General features: G+C 44.7%; 1 protein-coding gene across 2 annotated transcripts in view; it reads left to right on the forward strand.

The window, feature by feature from the left end:
- Positions 1-21,046, forward strand: part of HLCS (holocarboxylase synthetase) — a 216,038-nt gene that overhangs the window by 34,138 nt on the left and 160,854 nt on the right. The gene's annotated exons all lie outside the window — the stretch shown is intronic.

A 21,046-nucleotide genomic window follows, 5' to 3' on the forward strand; every position in this document is an offset into this window, starting at 1 on the left:
TTTTAAAAGAGAAGGTACTCCCTTTTGGGTTATACTCTATCCCTTGGCAAACTTCGTTGTCGGAGGAGAGCGGAGCCGTGGGCCATCTGGATGGGATGTGCTCACTTGGAGAAGACAGCTCTAAACTCCATGTGCGTATAAGATTAGGGTACGTTATAGGATTATATGGGGTTTGCAAGAAATAATATATGTGAAAGTTTTGTGTAAATTATATTATTTAAAAGACAGTCCAGTTATTAATATTATTATTATTAGTTTGGAGTTTTAATAAGTTACGTGTGTATAATGTACCTAGTGCCTGGTATCTAGTCTAAAAAGACGTCAGGTGATGTTTTAAATTTTAAAAATGAAAGATATTGCAATGGATTTTTTTTTCCATTTAAGAAACATTCTTTTATTTCATTTTCATTGTGGTTTTTAGCCAGTTTGTACTCTTTTAACTTTTTTATTTAAAAAAATTATTTTAAAAGTTTATTTATTTTCGTAATCTCTGTACCCAACATGGGGCTCGAACTTATAACCCCAAGATCAAGAGTCCCATGCTCTTCTGACTGAGCCAGCCAGGTGCCCCAGACTCTTTTAAATGGCTGCTTTCGGGGATTCATGGTATGACTTTGGTTTGTGCCTTTATCTTGGGACTTCAAAATTCCACATCTTTGTCTCTATTTTAAATGTTCAGTTAATAGAAGAAAAAGCATCAGATCCAACTTGTGACTTATATTAAAATAAAGTGGGTCCTCAGAGCTTCCCCTCCTATAGACGGCCCACCCATTGCCCTCCCACTTTGGAGGGATGGGGCAGAGCCTCGTAGGTAAGGGTTACTGGTCCCAGGGGAGTTGTGACTGTCGCTCTCCTAAATCTTCTCACTCCCTCCTTTCCTGGTCATTGAGGGCTGAGACCGGATATGTGAGGAAATGCCTGCTTGTTCTGAGGTCACCGAGTGAGATAGACCAGGGGCAGTGCTCCTTGACCTTTCCTGGGAGTTCTGACTGCACTGGTCTTGGGACTTGCCCCTCTGGACTCCTGGATGTATCAGTGAAGAAGAAGCTGTGTTCTCAAGGTTCGAACTCTGGGCACTTCCCGTGGTTCTTTAACCTGAAACACCTAAGCAGAGGCTTTGTATTGCGTGTCTGCTTATATCAATGTACCCAGTAGATAAGTCATGGTTTTGTCCTTTCCGTTCTTTTAAATTGCGTGTGGCGGGGGATGCATTTCCCCTACTGGTTGGTGACCCTGATTCACAAACCTTGGGAATGAAGTGCTTGAACAAGATTAAAGCCAGTATTCCTTCTGTATGCAGACGTCTGTATGCAGACGTTCTGTATGTCTACCCCACGCAGACTCCAAGGCTACGAAGTCCCTCTTTATGTAATAAGTTTGGGAAAGAGCAGTTTTCAGAAACGTTCTCTTCTCAGTTTGGGTCTCCCAATTGGTCTGGTTGGTCTTGGATCTCTATACTGTGGATTGCTTTTTCTCCCGACTGCTTTTCTCCAAATTCCTTTTTACTTGGGGAGCCCGAGGAACCCGAGTGTGTGAGCTTGTGGTTGTTGTGTATATCTTCATTTCTTAGTTTTATCGACTCCTAGAAGACTTTGAATCTGCAGTTAAAGGAAATATAAGAACTCAGGGTGTTAGAGTATGCTTTCCTGAAATACAAATTCTTTAAAGGATTATCATGCAAATGAATGTGAAGGTAGACTGATCCACACCTTGCTGGTCTTTCTGCAGGCAGCTGCATAATTCCTCGGGGTCTTCTAATGCCGAGGTGGAGACGTCTAGGAGCATCTTCTAGTCACTGTGCAGGTGGCTCAGCGTTTACAGATAGTTGGGGCTGACAGATTGGGAAGAGAGCTGCGTCGTACATTCTTTTTGGTTTTCTTTTCTGCAGCCTTCTTACTAGATCTCATAGATCCCCATGGAATTAAGGCACGTGGAGAGGATGTTGTCATCCCAGCATCTGTACTACATGGCCCATCCTTAGATTCATCACCTGCCCTGTATGTAGTAGATTCCATGCCTGCGCTTGCTTCGGGCTCCGGGGTACTCTGTGCCGTTGGGAATCAACCACCTCTCACCACATGGTGTCGCTGCTGAGCTAGGCTGCCTGTGAACAGACTCCCTGGACTGTGGAAACAGCTCAGAGACTTTTTTTTTTTTTTCTCTCTGCACCAGCTCCACATACTTTAGTAGTTTTCCATTATATTGGCGGCACTTCCTTTTGGATCTGTAGGAATTATTTCAGCGTCACGGTTAATATTCATCTTTCATTAAGGGTCTTGCTGTGTACTAGGTACTGTTCGAGGAGGGGATATGAAAGAACAGAGTAAACACACTAGTTACCAGCTGTGTTTACAGAGTTTGGTGCCTAGGCCCTTGCTCTGTATAGCAAACGGTACAGAAGACTTACGAGGTACCTATGAGCTTCCACATCACTCCGATACAAATGGAAAAGAATAGCAGGGTGATCCAGGTAGAAAAAAACACTCACCCAAAGAACAGTTGATTCTTGGTGTTTGCTGGAGATGTGTTCTGAGACCTTTCCCGGCACCCACGCGCCCCAGCAGCATGTGATTTCCCCTATAAAATCCACTCATGTATGGCCTCGTATGCGTCACCATGCATGACACCACGAGGAAGCAGGGCTTGGCTGAGGTGCAGCCTCTGGGTGACCGGGGACTTCTTGTTTAATCGAAACTCCCATGGGGCAGGATTGAAATTCAGGCCTCAGCAAAATTATTGCTCTGTCCAAACAAAACACACAAGCACGTGTACCCCACCAATGTGTCTACAGAAAAAAAGACTGGAGGGAAATACAGAAATCTAGGGTATATTTCTGGGTGGTGGGCTTCAGGGTGATGATACTAAACTTTTGTATGTCCTAAATTTTCTGTAACGTACATGTATTATTTTTATAAGGAGCAAAACCAGTTATTAAAAATGCACACAAATTACTCTTACTGGACTTTGAAGGCATCCCAGAAACGGTCACAACTTGAGTGTTGAAAATTAAGGACTCTTGTGTAGATATTGATAGTTTATTTAATATTTGACGTCTATATTAGTTACTTTAACAGCGTTAGCTTTGTTAGTAACGACTTGACTCTGGTGAGTGGCCAGTGATAGCTACGCTGCTGGGTTTAATCATGGCTCTCACCTTCCCGGCGGGTGCCCCCGGGCCTCAGCAGTGCATTCACGCCTGCTTCTGGGGGTCCTGGCGGAAGCTTGTAATTCAAGTGCCCCCACCCCTGCTTGGATGTTTCTCGATGGAACCCTTCGAACTATTTCTCAGAGAAGACCACAGCTGTGCTGATGTCTACCCAGGGAGCCCTTTCAAACAGATAACTTCCTTCCCAGAGGTGTGAGTAGAGAGAGGGGCTCAGAGGACATGCGGCTGACCCCAGATTACTGGGTGGCCACCACACTGACCTCGTGCCCCTGGTGCTGCTGTTGGTGCTGCCGGCAAGTTAGCAGGAATACCCCTTTCCTCTGGGGGACCCGTGTGTGTGTGTGTGTGTGTGTGTGTGTGTGTGTGTGTGAGTGTGTGTGTCCAATTTGATAGAAAAACACAGCTCGTTCCCCTGCAGAACCACGGAAAAACTCACCCTCCCGTTTCCATTTATCTGGGCTCTGTTTCCATGTTTGTCTCTGCCGGGGGGGAGGGTGTGAAGCGAGCCCGAGGGGTTTGTGCTTGGAGGGGCAGCTGGTTGATTGGCACAAGCCGGGATGGGAGCTCAGTGGGTCCCTTTCGACCCCCCAGCCGGACCAGGGGAGGTGGGGGAGAGGATGGGACTGCGCACAGCCTGCTTGGCATGCTCCCCTACCCTGGGACAGCATTGCGGGGGTCTGGGGCTTTCTGAAATTACAAACCTGGCATTCTTTTGGGCGTTCCTTGTGGCTGGTAGCTGATGGTATGGAGGCGTCCTAAGACGGAGGCAGGCAGGACGTTGGCAGGAGTCCTGCCAGAGAGAGGGTATGCGGTTCCTTTGCCTCGGGGTTGTGACGTAACCGTAACAAGAAGTGACAATGGGGGTTGTTTTTAAAGCAACCCGGCAGAAATTGTCATGTTGTGTGTCATTTCGGTAGTGTGGGTGTTGTGGGATGGGTCCTCTATGCTTTAGAACAAAAACTAGTATCACATTTCATTTTGATTCAACCCCAAATCATTTGCCGTGGAATGCCTCCTCCCCCACCAAAAAAGCAGGTAGGAGTAGTTTCAATATCTGTAAAAGTATTAAAATTTCCTAGTGTCGTCCCTTCCACTCGGGGAGCTGCTTTTCTGATGTTGGTTGCTTTAGGAAGAAACCGAGACTAAATCATACCACATGGTTCTTATTCTTCCTTCTCTTAAATGATCTCTTCGTTTAGCAAACATCTGAGTGCCTACTATGCGTGAGACCTTTCTGTGGAAGTTTCTGGAATCCAGACACATTCTCGTCTTGTGGCATGCGGTATAGGTAACCAGGTGCCTCCCCAGGTGTCTCGGCCTCATCTGGATCTCACGGTGGCCCTGACAGGTGGGAAGCCAGGGCAGGGGTCCTTATCCTCGGGAGAGCAAGCCGGGTTGTGGAGCAGTGAAGCATCTCATGTGTTTTTCTGAGTTAATTGAAATTCTCTAATTAAAAAAAAAACAACTCTTGCTTTCCATGTTTTAGCTTAGTATTTGGCATGGCATCCTCCCTCTCTCCACCTTTAATCTTAGTTCTGAATCTCAAGTAAGTACGGTGAGATGGAAACTTCCAGTGTTCCTTTAAAACACAGCTTAGAAAATAATTTTTAGAGATCCAAATTAGAGAGAAAGTCAGAATTCCAGGTGCGCCCTGAATAGCGCCTGACACGTGGCTAACGCGGTGGTGGGGTAGCTATTTTATAATACGTACCGAGCTAACGAGCAGCTAGCAGATTAAAGCAGACATTTAAAAGCTTTTATAGCTATGAATGTTTAGGGGTCTTTCATATACCTTTCTCTCCTTTCTTTCTTCCTTCACCTAAACTGGAAATGCTTTGTTCATTTTAACTGACTTCCTGTTAACGCACATAATACCTATGGCAAAGGTGACATGATGGGTTTTGACGTTGAAATGCAAAAGAGATAATACATGGGGTGTTTTCCTTAGCTGCCTTTTTATTTAAGTCTGTCTTTTGTGCGGAGAGGCTTTTCAGCTATCTTATAGACCAAATTGTTATTTGCATCTTACTTTCACGAGAATGTTTCCAAGAGACTCCTGCAGAGTAAATAACGTCTGGGTTGCAGCCCAGGCAGGGACCGATAAGGTGCTTGTGGGAGACCCAGGCGGATGCCGCTTCGGTTGTTTTCCACTTGGAGTGGGTGCTGTTCTAGTTCAGTTCCTGCCGGCCAGCCCGGGGGAGAGGGTTAGGTGAGAGGGAGCATCTCTTCCTACCCTTTCCTTCTGCGGGTAGTACCCTACCCAGGAAGGGCGCTTTTATTTCCTCACACTATTTATATCCACCGCTTATGCAGTCACAGATCTGTGGATGGGAAACAGGCCCTTTTGGAATAAAAAGTCCTCCAAGACCAAATGCTTTCTGTCTCCCACACCAGCTCCCTAATAGCTGCCATGTGTGAACGGGTACAGATTATGGCCTTGCCTCCTGGGGAAGTCGACTGAAGCTGTCTCTAGAAGTCTTGCAACATTCTTAGGAGCAGAATTTTTGTCTCCCAGGCCTACAAAGTACATCCCAAGGGATGAGCCCACACTGGCCCTGGGCGGGAGGGCACGGCCAAGGGTTCCCGTGGTGGCCACCTAGTGCTGAGGCTGGTTCTGTCCAGCACTGAGACCTGAGCTCCATGGATGACCATCCTCCTGCAGTTTTCGGGCGTGGGAATGACAGGCGGGGAGCACGTTCTGTTTCCATTCATGCTAAGAATTCCAGAATGTCGCTCCGGGAATTGTGCTGTCTTGAAAAAATGTTGGTCACGTTTCAGGGTTTTAGAACTGACAGGCCATTTGTGGCCCCGGATGGTGTGTGATCTTGTTTCCCCTGCCTGAGCGGGAGGGTAGAGACAGCCCCGGGTGCCAGGGTGGTGGTGTTCCTGGACCTCCGCAGGGAGGCTGGCTGGGGCCATCCAGGCCAAGATCTCGCTGGCTTCCTTGCGAAAGCCGGCCAGCGTGGTGGCAGGAGGACTCGGCTAAGGTTAGTCTGTCTGTCTGTCTCTTTCTCTTGGAGATCAGACAGCGCTGTAATCACTCTCAGGGTGTTCTCGTTCTGGCTCCCCGGAGCTGCCTACGAGTGGGTGCATTTTTCCAGGTGCTGTTGCACCAAGTGTGGCCTCACACAGCTTTCCAGATACTGGATGTTTCTAGAAAAACTCTCTATTATCCTCCTGCTTCTGTTGTATTTTTCTTTCTTAAAACGTTTTCTGGCTTTGGTTTAATCATATAATCAGTAGAAGAAATACTGGAGTATAGACTGTAATTTTGGTTCTTATTGATTGTTGGACATCCTGCCCCTCATAAAAAATTCTAGAGGTCAGACCCCATTGGGTGACTTGAGGAACATGGCTTTGAATGAAAACATTTTAGAGCCTTTAGAATATTTGTTTTAATGGATATTTTTTAGTGGTATTTGAGTCTTTACAACTTTAGCATGTGAATTAACCTATAAATAAATAAATTATAAACGAATGAATAAATTGAATATATGCATATATTCCTTTGTTTAACTAAAACTTCTAGAAAATGCTTATGAGATTGCTGAAATAGAACCTTCCTTTGCAGAGAGGTCTTTTTCCCTGAGGATGAGAGAAGATTTAGGTGAAATATCTAGATTCCTGCTAAAAAGGAAACATACTTTCGCATCGGCACAAGGAGATGTATGTACAACATAATCTTGTGGTGTGGGTGTAAGTTCTCTCGTGTGTCTCCTGTGTGTGTGTCCAGGTGTGGGGAGATAGGGCTTCTGGGTAAAGAGAAGGATTGTGTTGACACTTGGCTCTTGCACCTCCTAGGTTTAAATTCAAATTCTAAATAGAGTATCTTGCAAAGGCGGACCGGCCATCCCCAGCCAGCAGGATCACCCGATTCTGAATGGGTGCCTTGCTGGGCTGTTCGTTGGTGTCAGAAGCTGCGAGTCTTTCCTGCGCCCTGAACTGTGAAAACATGTAGTTAAACCTGCTTGCCTCCCATAGGCAAAGTAAAAGTTTGACAATTAAAATGAAAATTAGAAGTGAGTATTCTTCTAAGAAAACTTGTAAAGTTTTCCTTTTTTAATGCCATAGGAAAGTATTTGACAAGTTGTTTTCTTGTCTTTGAGCAGAAACGAATCCTCCATACAGCAGTTTATTAGTCAGTAATTGGATGATGGCACCACTAATCCCCCTTCCTGTTTTTATTCTCAGTAAATAAGGAAATGGGGCTTTTGTTTTTAAGGTGTTTTTTTTTTTTTTTTATTTGACAGAGAGACAGAGAGAGAGGGAACACAAGCAGGGGGAGTGGGAGAGGGAGAAGCAGGCTTCCCGCTGTGCAGGGAGCCCAACATGGGACTCAATCCCAGGACCCTGGGATCATGACCTGAGCCGAAGGCAGACGCCCAACGACTGAGCCACCCAGGTGCCCTGGAAATGGGGCTTTAAAAAGAAAACACCAAATTGTGGTTCTATAAATTAAAAAATGATGCTCTGTTTTTTTTTTTTTTTTAAGATTTTATTTATTTGAGAGAGAGGGAGCATGCGAGCACAAGCTAGGGAGACGTGCAGAGGGAGAGGGAGAAGCAGACTCCTTGCTGAGCAGGGAGCCTTACATGGAGCTCGATCCCAGGACCCCGGGATCATGACCTGAGTCGAAGGAAGACGCTTCACTGACTGAGCCACCCAGGTGCCCCAATGCTCCATTTTTTTGAGGGATGGGGGAATGGGGAATGTCCAGACTCTTTCTGCCTTAGAATTGTCTAGATTATTACTCTAGTGCTTTCCACAGGCATGAATATTGAGGTTTTTCCTCTGGCTTTTTTAGTCTGTCGAGGGCCTTACAAGTCAAAGGTCTGTAATTTTGAAGATTCTCCTCCTTTGCATGTATTTTGTTTCGGTGATGATGGGATTACGTGTGATGTCTCAGACTGGCCAAAAGAGTTTGTTGTGCAAGGTGGCTTTTTAATTTTTAATTTTTTTTAAAGATTTTATTTATTTGACAGAGAGAGACACAGCAGTAGAGGGAACATAAGCAGGGGGAGTTGGAGAGGGAGAAGCAGGTTCCCCACTGAGCAGAGAGCCCGATGTGGGGCTTGATCCCAGGACCCTGAGATCTTGACCTGAGCCGAAGGCAGACGCTTAACGACTGAGCCACCCAAGCGCCCTGCAAGGTGGCTTTTTAAAGGACAGCCCACTGTCACCAGATTCTCATGACCAAATCTTCTCTGTTCTGTTGTGGGAGGGTAGATGAGATGGCCTTTCACATTCTTTCCAGGACTCCGGTATTAATGCTGGTCCCAGCAAAGCAATCAGATGCAAAAAAAAAAAAAAAAAAAAAAATTAAACTTTTAAATAGTTCCTTTGGATGCATTTTTTTTGGTAAGAATTTGTGGTTATTACCATTTTCATCTTTATACTGGAACAATTTGAAATCATTGGTAGGTGCCTTTGCACAGTTAATTTAAGCACAGTGAAAGACTGTTTTGCTCTCTGCTTTATTTACTTCAGGTTCTTTCTCAAATTGATTTTCCTGTTAATTTAAGAATTACCAATGCAATATACAGGAGCCTCAAATTTGCACTCAAGTTATGGTTTCAAAATTTGTGTGCTAAATGGGCTGTTTTAAAATGTGGTTATTTATGTCAGTTGGGTTTCCTTACCAGCTCACTTATGTCCTCATGCTTCCCTAATGCAATTAAATACCATCTTGTGGTGCTGTTGATGTCCGATGCTGACCTGCTGGATCCTGAACACACTGGGAACACACAGGACATCTCTTTCTACCTCTCCAGGGTTTGACTCGGAATACAACAGCCCTGTTTCAGACGTCTCTGAAACAGTCCGGTTGGACCCCTAGTAACACCGCGGTGCATATGTGTCCTTACTGGGAATCATTGCATTTGTGTTGGTAGGTTAATACTTTTCTCATATTTAAGAAAATGGTTTCTTTTTTCTTTTTCATAGTAACTGTTAAACTGTATCCACACATCAAAGGAAACGTTTTGTAGAAAATTTCAAATGTACAAAAGGAAACAGAAAATGAACTCATGAACTCTGCGTCACAGATTTTTATTCTGGCCAGTCTTATTTCATCTAATTCTGTCCACTCCTCCATATTATTTTGAAGCAAATCCCAGATATTTATATCAGATTTTTCATCTGTAAATATTTTAGTGTTTCTAAAATATGAGAGCTCTGTTTAAAATCATAACCAGAATACCACTGATGCACCTAAAATAAATCTGTTCCTTTGTATAATCTCATACCCAGTTGGTGTTCCATTTTCGGATGAGACATACTTAAAGATGGGCCCTATCATCCGTGCATTGTGTACAGGCATGTTGGTTCCCCTCTTTATACAACAAATGCAAGAAGGAAGCAACCAGGTAGAAACCAGTATAACTTTTTGGGGGACGTGTTTTAGAAAGTAGATTTCTGTGTCTCTTGAAATGCCGTATTTTAGCCCTTGTTATGAGGCCGTTCTGAAAATAGCAGCAGAAAATCATTTGTAATAGCATGCAAAACAACCGTGCGTAGAAATGCAGCAGATCTGTGTGGCACTTGCCCGTTCAGAGCGAGGCAGGAGTTTCTCTCCCTCTCTTTTCTGCACAAGAAGTCCTGGTTTCTTCAGCGGGGACGGTATGGATTTTTGCTCCGTATGCTTTCGGTTCAGGTTGATGTTTAGCCTTTGACCCAGCCACTTTCTTACAATAAACAGTTTGTTGATGAGAGCAGCTGCCCACCAGATTGTTTCCAGATTGTTCTCTCCTGGCTGAGGACAGAGTGCACCTTACGAAGAACTCGGCTTGGAGCTTGTGGCTTCCACTTCTTATAGGTCTCCCCCTTTGAAGCCAACTGTCGGCCTCTGAACATTCTCCTAGTTGCATCCAGTAAATCGGTGAATCTGCAGCACTAGAAATCAGGCCTCCCTTACAATCTAATTTTATTTTATTCTCTGAAGGAATGATAGCATTTTCTAGAAGTTTCTGCCACACGGAATGATTCCTTATATTCCAGTAAGAATTCCCAGTATTCGGTATGTGGAAATTAGGGTGGTGCTGTGTCGGGAAGTAGACAGAACACGCTTTATTTTGTATAGGAGTCGGTGCTCCTTGACGATTCACAGGTTTTCTACACAGTTAAGGAATGAGGTTAACTTTCAAACTAAGGTCAGTATTACCTGCCTGGTATTATTATCTTGCCCTTTCAAAATGAATTGTCATTTTTTTTTTCTACTTTTGCAAGACAGTACTACATTTTTTTTTTAAATGCAAGCAACAGGTAACCTAATGACTTGGCAATTTATGTGACCCAAAGGTGCACCGTAGTTTGAATTTTTGCTGCTTCCCTAATCACCTCACCTCCCCACCCCCCAGCTGTCACCTAGAGTGGATTTTCTGCTTGCAGCAACCTTCATTAAGGCAAGGTCGGAGCTTTCAAGCATCAGAGCCAACACTTTTCACTAAACTGGTCACCAGGGGCTGCTGTCAGAATGGTGAGTCTGAGCTCACCTCCCTAGAGGCAAGTTTACTTTTTCTACAACCAGTAAATTTTGTTAAGCTACCAATCCTGGTTTCAAACCTCAGGTCTCACGACATGGCCTCCAGTCACCAAGCATGCTTACAGCTGTACCCCTTCCAGCCAGGTATTACGTAGGACCTGGACCCAATTCAAGACCCAAGATGAAGACTTGTGTGTTTCTCATTCAGTGCCAATAAGCTGTTATTAATACACTGATTCCACATAGACTGAAAAGCTTCACAAATGTACTGGGGTTTGTGTTCAGGGAAGAGTAGGTCCTGCGTTTGGACTGTTCCAGATCCAGACCTCTGGGGAGGAAGGGCCCATGACGATGGCAATCTGGATTTTTGGGGAGGTGTTCTTACCCGGAGTGGCCTTAGCATCCCTGCCCCAATGCAGGGGTCATGCTGATTCAACTAAAATGTGAAATGCTAGAAGGTGTTCTTGGTGGTGGTTTTGTTTTTTTGATTTTTAGTTTTTTGTTACAAAGGCTGTGTCTTTGATGATTCCAGGATTGATGGCAGAACAAAATACACAGCGAATGTTGGAGCTGGAGGGGCCTTAGAGCCTCAAGGAGCAAATCCCTTCGTTTTGACTTCAACTTTTTATTAAAAAAAAAAAAAAAAAGGAAACCTAAAAAAGTATGAAAGAATAGTACATAAACCGTATGTAGCTCCATCACCTTGGTTCACCCTTGTTAACATTTTGCTACGTTTTCTTGACAAAGAGGGTTTGGCGTTTTTTTTTTTTGTTTTGTTTTTTGGAAGATGTATACTTTACTGCCTTTAAGTAAAACACAAAGCATACAACTTATAAGTTATTTATGGGAGCATGAGGCTTTGGTAGCGTTGCTTCTAGGGAGTTGGCAAGAGAGTGGTGTTAGTTTGTGCTTGGCCTTGGGCTTGTTTTCTTTATTTGAAGTAAAGCCTACTGGTTTGTAGTGGTTCTGGATGGCTGGTCATCCCCCTACTGGGCTGTGCTGTGGGCACATCCCATCTTCACATCAGCCAGCATGTCTAAAATTCTTATATCTTAAAAATTCCGAATTACAGAACATAAAACATCTTGGAGCCACGTGTTAGGAGGGCAACTAGTTGATCTTTTATGCCCAACAAAGGGTTTCTACCCCCGATCTAGGGAAATTCCACTGATGACCACGTCATGAGTATAGGATTTACAATTTTTCTTTCAACTTTCTAACCCAAGTATTGTGACTTGGGAACTTTAGATCTGATTGCTTGCTTCCATAAGAACTTTTTTTTGGGGGGGAGAGGTAAACTGTAAGTAGTGTACAAACGCTGTTGTATTATTCATGTGACTATCTGTCTGCCCCATTAAGCTGTAATACAAGATCATTTGAAAGCAAGGACCATATGTTGTTAATCTTTATGCCCCTTCCCAGTATTTGGCCTATAGTAGGCATTTAGTAAGAGCGTTTTGTTTGAACACTTAGGAAGCGTTTTGGCTTTTCCCACTAACGGATCGTGAAACGCTTCCCTGCTGCTCTGTCTGGGACACCCGAGGGGCCTTGGGAGACAGGCTGGCAGCAAAGAGCCCACCCAGCTCGGACTGGCTGCCCCTCCAATCTAGTTCTGTCACTGTTTATTCAGGTATGATGGGGATTTCATAAACAACCATGTTAAACAGTTTAAAAGAATCCGCTGTCGAGGAACACTGACCAGGTGGCGTTTAGGAGTGTAGGAGAAAGGCAGAAAGGTTTAATCTGTTATTAACGTGCTTTCCCATCTAGAAACTGCCGGGTTTGTGCCGGTCGGCCCGCGGCTCCTTGCCGTGAACTACGAGTACCTTCCCTCTGAAGGCACCGAGGCCGGTGTCCTGTGCCCCTCGCCGGCCCCCACAGCGTGCCGTGCCCTGGGATTCTCTGAGCTTTCCAGGGTGTCCCGGTGACAGCCCGTCCAACAGAGAGATGAACCTTTGCTTAAAATGAGTGGCCTGGAGTAGGAGGCGCTCGGCCTTCCCTGAAGGCACCTCCGGCCGGCTCCATCTCTCCTTGCCAGGTACCATGTGGCACTTCCTATTGGAATTCTGCGGATGATGGCGCGGTTTTAATGGAGCATTAAACCTTGGCGACTACACATCGAATCTTGAAGCTGAGTCCTGGATGTTCCAGGTTTCTTGATTTAAAGATGAAGAAACAGAGGCCCGGAGCAGGCGGTGCGGACAGCTGTTGACCTGATTCTGTGTTGAGGGGCGGGGGGTTTCTGCTGCTTCCACGTGCCGCGCGCTGGGGGGCTTGAGGCCGGGCCGCAGGTGCTGCGCGGATGGTTCGAGATGGGTCCTCGACGTCGGCCTGCGCCTGGCCCGGCATCGTTCGCGGCTGGGGGCATGTGCGCAGGACAGGCCGCCACGGGTGTCCCCACTCGCGCGGGGCCCCCAGCACCGAGCTTTCCTGGCTCCCCCATCACTCGCGCGGGGCCCCCAGCACCGAGCTTTCCTGGCTCCCCCCTATCACTCGCGCGGGGCCCCCAGCACCGAGCTTTCCTGCCCCCCCCACCCCCCCGCGGCCCCGCTCAGTCAGGAGCCTGTTTGTGTTGGACCAGGACAAAGGGCGGGCGGTTCGCGCAGGCAGGCTTAATGAAGGCCCCGGAGACTTGTGCGGATGTAGAGCCCCAAGCCGCGAGCCCTGTCAGGGCAAGTCAGCGCGTCTCGCGGGGAAGCGGTGCCTGAGCCCCGACCCGGAGCGCCTCCCTTTCTTTTAGCGCCGTCCACGGCCGGCTTCTGCTCTGCGCGCTTGCAGAATGGATTTCACCTCCCAAACGAGCCCATTTGGCCCCGTCGAGGTGTGATGCCTATTAAAAGCAGCCTTGTTAGAAATGCCGGATTCATTACCTCTGTTTTACTGCTCCGCCCGATCCTTTTGTGGTCTTCACTAGTTGGCAGGTAACAAAAAATGCAGTAAATCTGTGGCCTTTCAGAGCCCAAGCCGGAGCGATACCGTTACCTAATAAAAGGAATACAGTTCAACAGACATTTATGGAGTGTCTACTGTGTCCCAGGCGTGGGGACCTAGAATGACTGCGACAGGTCCAGCTCCCGAGGTACTCCTGTCCGGTGGATTTAGGTACCTGATGCCCTCTGTCCTGAGTCCTTTGGCGTTGCTGGGTTACCATCCCAGGTGTGGTCTCGACACTAGTGAAGGATCGGCATGTGTTGAAATTCATCTTTCCGCTGGGCCTCAGGGCCCATCTGTGAGAGGCACTCACTTCAGAGAGAGGCCTCCCCCACTCCAAACCGTTTCCGAGCAGCTCTGGGGTCTCCCTCAGCAGGTGTGTTGGCCCCTGCCCAGTTTACCCTGACCCCCTGTTGCCTGCCCCTTCCCGGGCTCTGGTGGCTTTTGGCTCCAAGGCTGCGCGGGCGGGAGGTGAGCAAGTGGACAGATTTCCTCCTCCCTCTCGGCTTCCGGCCCTTGTGGGCAGCTCTGGCCTTTTCCTCCTTCAGGCCCATCGCTGGCCCAGGTGCTTCTCCATCTCTTAGCTCTTTGCTTCTCTTAACTGCCCACAGTTCCCTAAGTAGCCCTTCAGGGGAAGCCTTCCGGATACACTCTTTCCAGTGGAACGCGGAGGGTAGTGAGTGATAACACACTTAAATGATAAAACTTTGTTTCTTCGTGAAAATGTCCTGGTCTAGGACTGCCTAAGTAGACAGAGTTAATTAATGGTAGACCCAAGCTTCAAATTTAAGGTTTTTTTTTCCCAAGATTGTATTTATTTATTTATTTGAGAGAGAGTGAGCACAGAGGGAGAGGGAGGAGCGGACTCCCCGCTGAGCAGGGAGCCTGACTCAGGGCTCTATTCCAGGACCCTGAGATCATGACCTGAGCCAAAGACAGACGCTTAACCGACTGAGCCACCCAGGCGCCCCCAGATTTAAGTTTCTACTGCCGAACATTCTACTCTCTCCCATGCACTCTGGCTCCAAGCCACATATACATATTTTATCACTATTTCACAGTTGCATGTTATATTGAATTTGTGTCTTTCTTTGTGACGCCCTCAACATTTTGCTTACGTAAATAAGCTGGTCCTATGTTGCTTTACTTTGGGTTAGGTCCTCTTGCTGGGGACTATGAGATAGGAATTAGCGCAGGGATTTGGGAACGAGGCAGACTGGGCTTCTTGGGTTCAAATCCAGCTCTGACTTACTGCCTGTATGGTTTGGGTGTTACTAATGCTGAGGGCTTGGGTGGCACACAGGTTGCCCCTTCGCGTCCTCTCCGTATGCCGGGCAGATCGATGGGGGCAGAGCAAAAGGTTGAGACCTTGACCCCTCTTCTTTTCTTACTGTGCTAAAATAATTGAAACATCAAATGTGCTATTAACCATTTTTAAGTGTAGAATTTAGTGGCATTAATTTCTTTTTTTTTTTAGATTTTATTTATTTATTTTGAGAGAGAGAGAGAGAATGAGAGAGAGCACATGAGAGGGGGGAGGGTCAGAGGGAGAAGCAGACTCCCCACCGAGCAGGGAGCCCGATGCGGGACTCGATCCAGGGACTCCAGGATCATGACCTGAGCCAAAGGCAGCTGCTCAACCAACTGAGCCACCCAGGGGCCCAGTGGCATTAATTTCTTTCACAAGGTTGTGTAAACATTACCGCTGTCTATTTCCAAAACTGTCATCACACCAAACAGGAACTCTGTACCCATTAATCAGTAACTCCCCATTCCTTTCTCGCCTCAGCTCCTGATAACCTCTCTTCTACTCTGTTTCTGTGAATTTGCCTGTGCTAGATATTTCACATAAATAGAATCATGGTATTTGTCCTTTTGCATCTGGCTTATTTGACTTAGCATCATGTTTTTAAGGTCCATTCATGACATGGCATCTATCAGAACTTCATTCCTTTGTGTGGTTTAATTAATACTCCATTGTATGTATAAACCACACTTCATTTGTCCATTTGTCTGTTGATTTGGCTGTCGACACTTGGATTATTTCTACTTGGCTATTGTGAACAATGTTACTGTGAACATTGGTGTTCAAGTATCTGTTTGTGTCCCTGCTTTCACTTCTTTTGGGTATACATCTGGGAATGGAATATCTGGACCATGTGTTAATACTGTTTACTTTTGAGGACCCGTCAAATTGGACTCCTTCTATCTTGAGACTCAGTATCACTAGACTCACTCTGAGGAATTAAGATGGACATAACTAGAAAGAAACATCATCGAGGGCCCCGTGGGAGATCCTGCTTCATTGATGCCAGACTTGATATAGGACCAAGATGAGTGGTCTCCAACCCAAATGCCTGTGGGGCAGAAGAGGTGGCATCTGAGAGTCCAGCAGGAGAGTGTGTCCCCAAGTAATGAGGGCCGTGCCGCTTGGCCCCAACCAGTTACTGCCATGTGGGAAAGAGTTTCCATTTATTCCAAAGCAACAGGATATTTGATGTGAAATGTCATGGTTTTTGAGAGTTAGCAACTGGTTCAAAATGTGTGGCCCAAATAAAACACATCTCCTGTGGGTTCATTTTGGCCTGTGGGTGTCTTTTGGCAGTGGGTGACCTGGATGCTTGTGGGGATGCGGGGGATGGATTGGTTTCAGCAGTGTGTCACTAAAGCTACAAGCCCCTCCAGGTCCAATCCATTCATTCTGGGGTAACAGTGCTTGGGACTGGTGCCTGAGCATATCTGGGGACACAGGAAGGCAGGGGTCTTGGGAACCCAGACTGGGATGCAGTGCTATCCAAAGAGGAATCTGGACAAGTTAGGCGAGGGATGATCAGACTGCATTGGGGTCAGTGGGGCTGGGACAGAAGCATCTGCATAGGGGACCAGTCAGGTGAGGAGAACACATCTCAGACCCCGCTCTGCTTGGTATTGGTGCTCAGAATGAAAGTCCACCCTGAAGCTGCCAAATGAGCAATCCCTGCCTTAAATGAGGTCAGGACCAAAAAACGTCCTGCTCTTCCAGGAGGGACATCTTTTGATTATAAAGATCCGCTACGCTGTGTGCCTTGGTCACTTGCGTGAAGACACTGAGTCAATGTGAAATTGGCTGTGAATATTTGTTTGGAAAATACTAATACCAAGAATTGGGTTGCTTCATATAAATTCTGTGAGAGTAGAAGAATATCTGCTCCTGTTTCCCTGAGAGTATTTAACAAAGCATGAGACACCCATAAAAAGAGCTTGTGTTCCATGTCTCTGTGGATTCATTTTCTGATTTGCCTACTTCTGGTTGCCTAGCAATGGGCACTGTTATGAGTGAAGCACAACTAATTCGATTATTTACAATGAGGCAAATGTTCTCTGAGATAGAAAACCTTTATTGGTTAAGATCAGTTATTTGGTGTTTCTTGGAAAAAGGAGCACCCACACACAAACAGATGGCAATAAATATTTTGAATCCATCGCTGAGTTAAGAGGTGTGGTTGCATTTCACCCAGTGGATCTTGCTAGATGGGTGGACGTAGCAGATAGGACAAGAGATGGGTTGAAATGCTCTAGTGTGATGTGACACAGAATATTGTATGCCTCTGATCTTACTTGCACTGCCTGTAGCAGAGGTTACAATATGTTAACTAACCTTAGAGTAGCCACTCCTGTGTATTTGCACTCAGTGTAAAAGTAAGCATTCATTTCTTCAGAAGTTGGGATACTGGTGTTTTTTGGGGCGTGAGTGACTATGGAGTCTCATGGACTTTAGTTATCATTTAGTGTTGTAGGAGCTTGTTATTATTTACATTTTTTTCAAAAAAATCAACTTAAATATGATTTATAGTCAAGAAAATGCACCCATTTCAGTGTAGGGTTTGATAATGTATATGTCTGAATAACCACCATTACAAACAAGATATAGAACATTCCAGTATCCTACAAGATTCCCTCCTTCTTTTCCTCAGTCAGCCATCATCCACTCTGCACCCCCATGGCCAGCGTCAGCAGTCTTGGATCTGCTTTCTATCACTATATAGATTAAATTGGTCTTTTTTTTTTTTTTACTGTGTTATGTTAGTCACCATATAGTACCTCATTAGTTTTTGATGTGGTGTTCCATGATTCATTGTTTGTCTTTTTTGAAGTTTCATCTGAATTAAATCATACCGTATATACTCTTCGTTTTCTCTTTTTTTAAAAACCAGCATTATGATTTTGAGATTCATCCATGTTGTTGCATAGATGAGTAGTTCATTCCTTTTTATTGCCACATAGTGTTTGCCTCATATGGATAAGCCATAACTTATTTACCCATTCACCTGTTAGTGGACATTTGGGTTGTTTGTAATTTTTGGCTATTGTGAGTAAAGTTATGCTATGACCATTCATGTACAAGTCTTTGTGTGGATGTGTGTTTTTATTTCTCTTGGGTAAATACTTAGGAATAGAATTTCTGGGTCATATGGTAAGTGTGTGTTTAATTTGATAAGAAACTGCCAACTTGTTTTCCAGAATCACTGTACCATTTTTAAAAAGATTTATTTATTTATTTGAGAGAGAGAGGGAGAGAAAGAGAGCATGAGCAGGGAGAGGGGCAAAGAGAGAGAGGGAGAGAGAGAGAAGAAGACTCCCCGCTGAGTGTGGAGCCCGATATGGGGCTCCACCTCACGACCCTGAGATTGTGACCTAAGCCAAAATCAAGAGTCAGACGCTCACCTGGCTGAGCCATGCAGGCACCCCTCCTTGTACCATTTTATATTGACATCAGTAATCTTCAAAAGTTCCAGTTATCACTTCTTTGCCAAAACTAGATATTGTCCGAATTTAAAATTTAATCCATTCTAGTGGGTGTGTCGTGGTAGCTCATTGTAGTTTTAATTTGCATTTCCCTGGTGATAAATGATGCTAAGCAGTTTTTCATGTGCTCGTTGGCCAGCTGATGTTTTCTTTTGGGCGGTGTCTGTTCAAATCTTTTCACTGATGTTCTATGTTGAATTGTTGGTTTTCTTATAATTCTGATTTAAGAGTTCTTCTTATGTTACGGATTCAAATCTTTTGCCAGATATATGTATTGAGAATAGTTTCTCTCAGTCTGTTGTCTTTTCATTTTTCTTAACATTATCTGTTGATGAGCAGCAATTTTTTTTTAAAGATTTTATTTATTTATTTGGCAGAGAAAGAGAGAGCATAAGCAAGGGGTGCGGCAGGCAGAGGGAGAAGCCGGCTCCCCGCTGAGCAAGGAGCCCTACGCGGGGCTCCATCCCAGGACCCTGAGATCATGACCTGAGCTAAAGGCAGATGCTTAACGAACTGAGCCACCAGGTGCCCCAGTGAGCAGCGATTCTTAATTTTAATGAAATCCGGCTTATTATTTTCTTCTTCTCTAGTTCATGCTTTTGATTTATCTGAGAAGGACTTTACCTGTCCCAAGGTCAGAAAGTTTCTTTCATTTATTTTATTTTGGAAGTTTCATAGTTGGGTCTGCAGTTCATTTCAAGTTTTGTGTACCTAGAAGGTGTAAGGGTCACCTTTGTTATGTCTTGTTTTGTTTTTTGCATATGGATGTTCAGTTGTTTCAGCACCGTGTTTTGAAAGATGATCCTGGGACACCTGGGTGGCTCAGTCGGTTAAGTGTCTGCCATCAGCTCAGGTCATGATCCCGGGGTCCTGGGATTAGTCCTGCATTGGGCTCCTTGCTCAGTGGGGAGCCTGCTTCTCTCTCTGCTTGCTGATCCCCCTGCTTGTGTGCTCTCTCTCTGACAAATGAATAAATAAAATATTAAAGAAAGAAAGAAAGATGGTCCTTTATCAAGTGAATTGCCCTGATGCTTTTGTCAAAAATCAACTGGATATGTATGTGTGGCTCTATTTCTGGCTTCTCTTCCATTTCAGTAGTCTGTATCTGTATACTAATATGATACTGTCTTGATTGCTGCAGTTTTAGGATAAGTCTTGAAATCAGATTTTGTAAGACTTCCAACACTTTTCTTCCCAAAATTGCTTGGCCATTCAAGGTCTTTTCCCTTTCTGTGCAAGTTTTAAAATCAGCTTACCAATTTCTACAAAAAATGCCTGGGATTTTGATTGGGATTGCACTGAATCCATAAATCAATTTGGAGAAGAATTGACATCTTAACAGTATTGTGTTTCCTGATTCTGAACATGGCATATCTCTTCAATTATTTAGGGCTTTTAAAATTTTTAATTCATGAGTGTTTTGTAGTTTTAAGTGTACAGGTCTGACACATTTTGTTTAATTTATCCCTAAATGTTTCAGATCTGTCGACGCCATTGAAAACGGGATTTAAAAAAAAATTTCAAACTCCCAAGTATTCATTGCTGGTATGTAGAAAGACACCCAATTTTTGTATATTGACCTTGTATTTTGCAACCTTGCTAAGCTCGCTTCCTAGTCAAGTGCTTTTTTGTATGTGGATTCCTTGGGGTTTTCCTGTTGTATGCAACATGTCCCAATAAGAAATAAAGCCATATTCACCTTTTTTGAGATTGGCTAGTGTTACCCTACTGCTGTGGCCAATTCAAAGGGCCAGCATTTATGTGACTATAAAACATTCAGTTTTTGGTTGCACCTGAATTGTATTCAGTAAGCTTGAAATCTTAGAGAAAGGTAAATACAAGTTCTTGTGGTTTAAATGTTAACAAAATAACATGAATTAGAAGGTTTTTATGAATTTCATTGTGGTGAAATTTGATAGCAGTTGTTTTGTTTTCAGTAGGACTGCAGCGGCTTTCAAAGATTTCAGATTTCTTTTTGAGGCTTATGTATCCATATCAAGACCATTGCTTATCGGTGCCTTTTTTGCATTTTACCTCTTGGAATACAGATATATATATATGTAACTGGTGGAGTTTTTCTTCAGAAGGAATTTAATGTGCATTTGTATAATGAATGCTTATTAAGCATGGGCTATTTGCCAGGTCTGGTGCTGGCTGCCATGGATACAGTTGGGAGCAAGACAGAAATGTGTATATGCTGTCTTTATGGAGCTTACATTCTAGCAAGACAGTGGGACATTGAATAAATGGTCATATAAATTATAGAATTGCAATTTGATAAGTGCTGTAAAGTCACTGTTTATGAATAAGAGTTCTAATGTAGATTGGGAGGGTTGTGGGTCAGAGAAGTCTTCCCTAAAGAAGTGACATTTTTGCTACAGTCCGGTATTTGAATTAAAAAAAATTAGGTAGATTTGGGAGTGGCATTTCCATACGGCATTGGTTGTCATTAGTAGAGTTAAGCCAAGAATCATGAATGAATTCTTTTTTCCTACATATGTTAGCAGCTACTTCTGTAGTGAGTCATTGTAACCTGAGTGCATCTGAGACGACCTATCAGGCAGATTGGCATCAAACAGGTAGTAATTTTGATATGTCTTGCAACCAGAATTTTATTCCGTTGTCCAGGGATGATGGAAGGAGGAGCCTAAGTGTGCCTTGTGTACTCGGTTTTACCTGATGAC

Source organism: Eumetopias jubatus, unplaced genomic scaffold, assembly GCF_037043125.1.
Source record: "Eumetopias jubatus isolate StellerSeaLion01/CBP00866 unplaced genomic scaffold, mEumJub1_p1.0 scaffold_1, whole genome shotgun sequence".
NCBI lineage: Eukaryota > Metazoa > Chordata > Mammalia > Carnivora > Otariidae > Eumetopias > Eumetopias jubatus.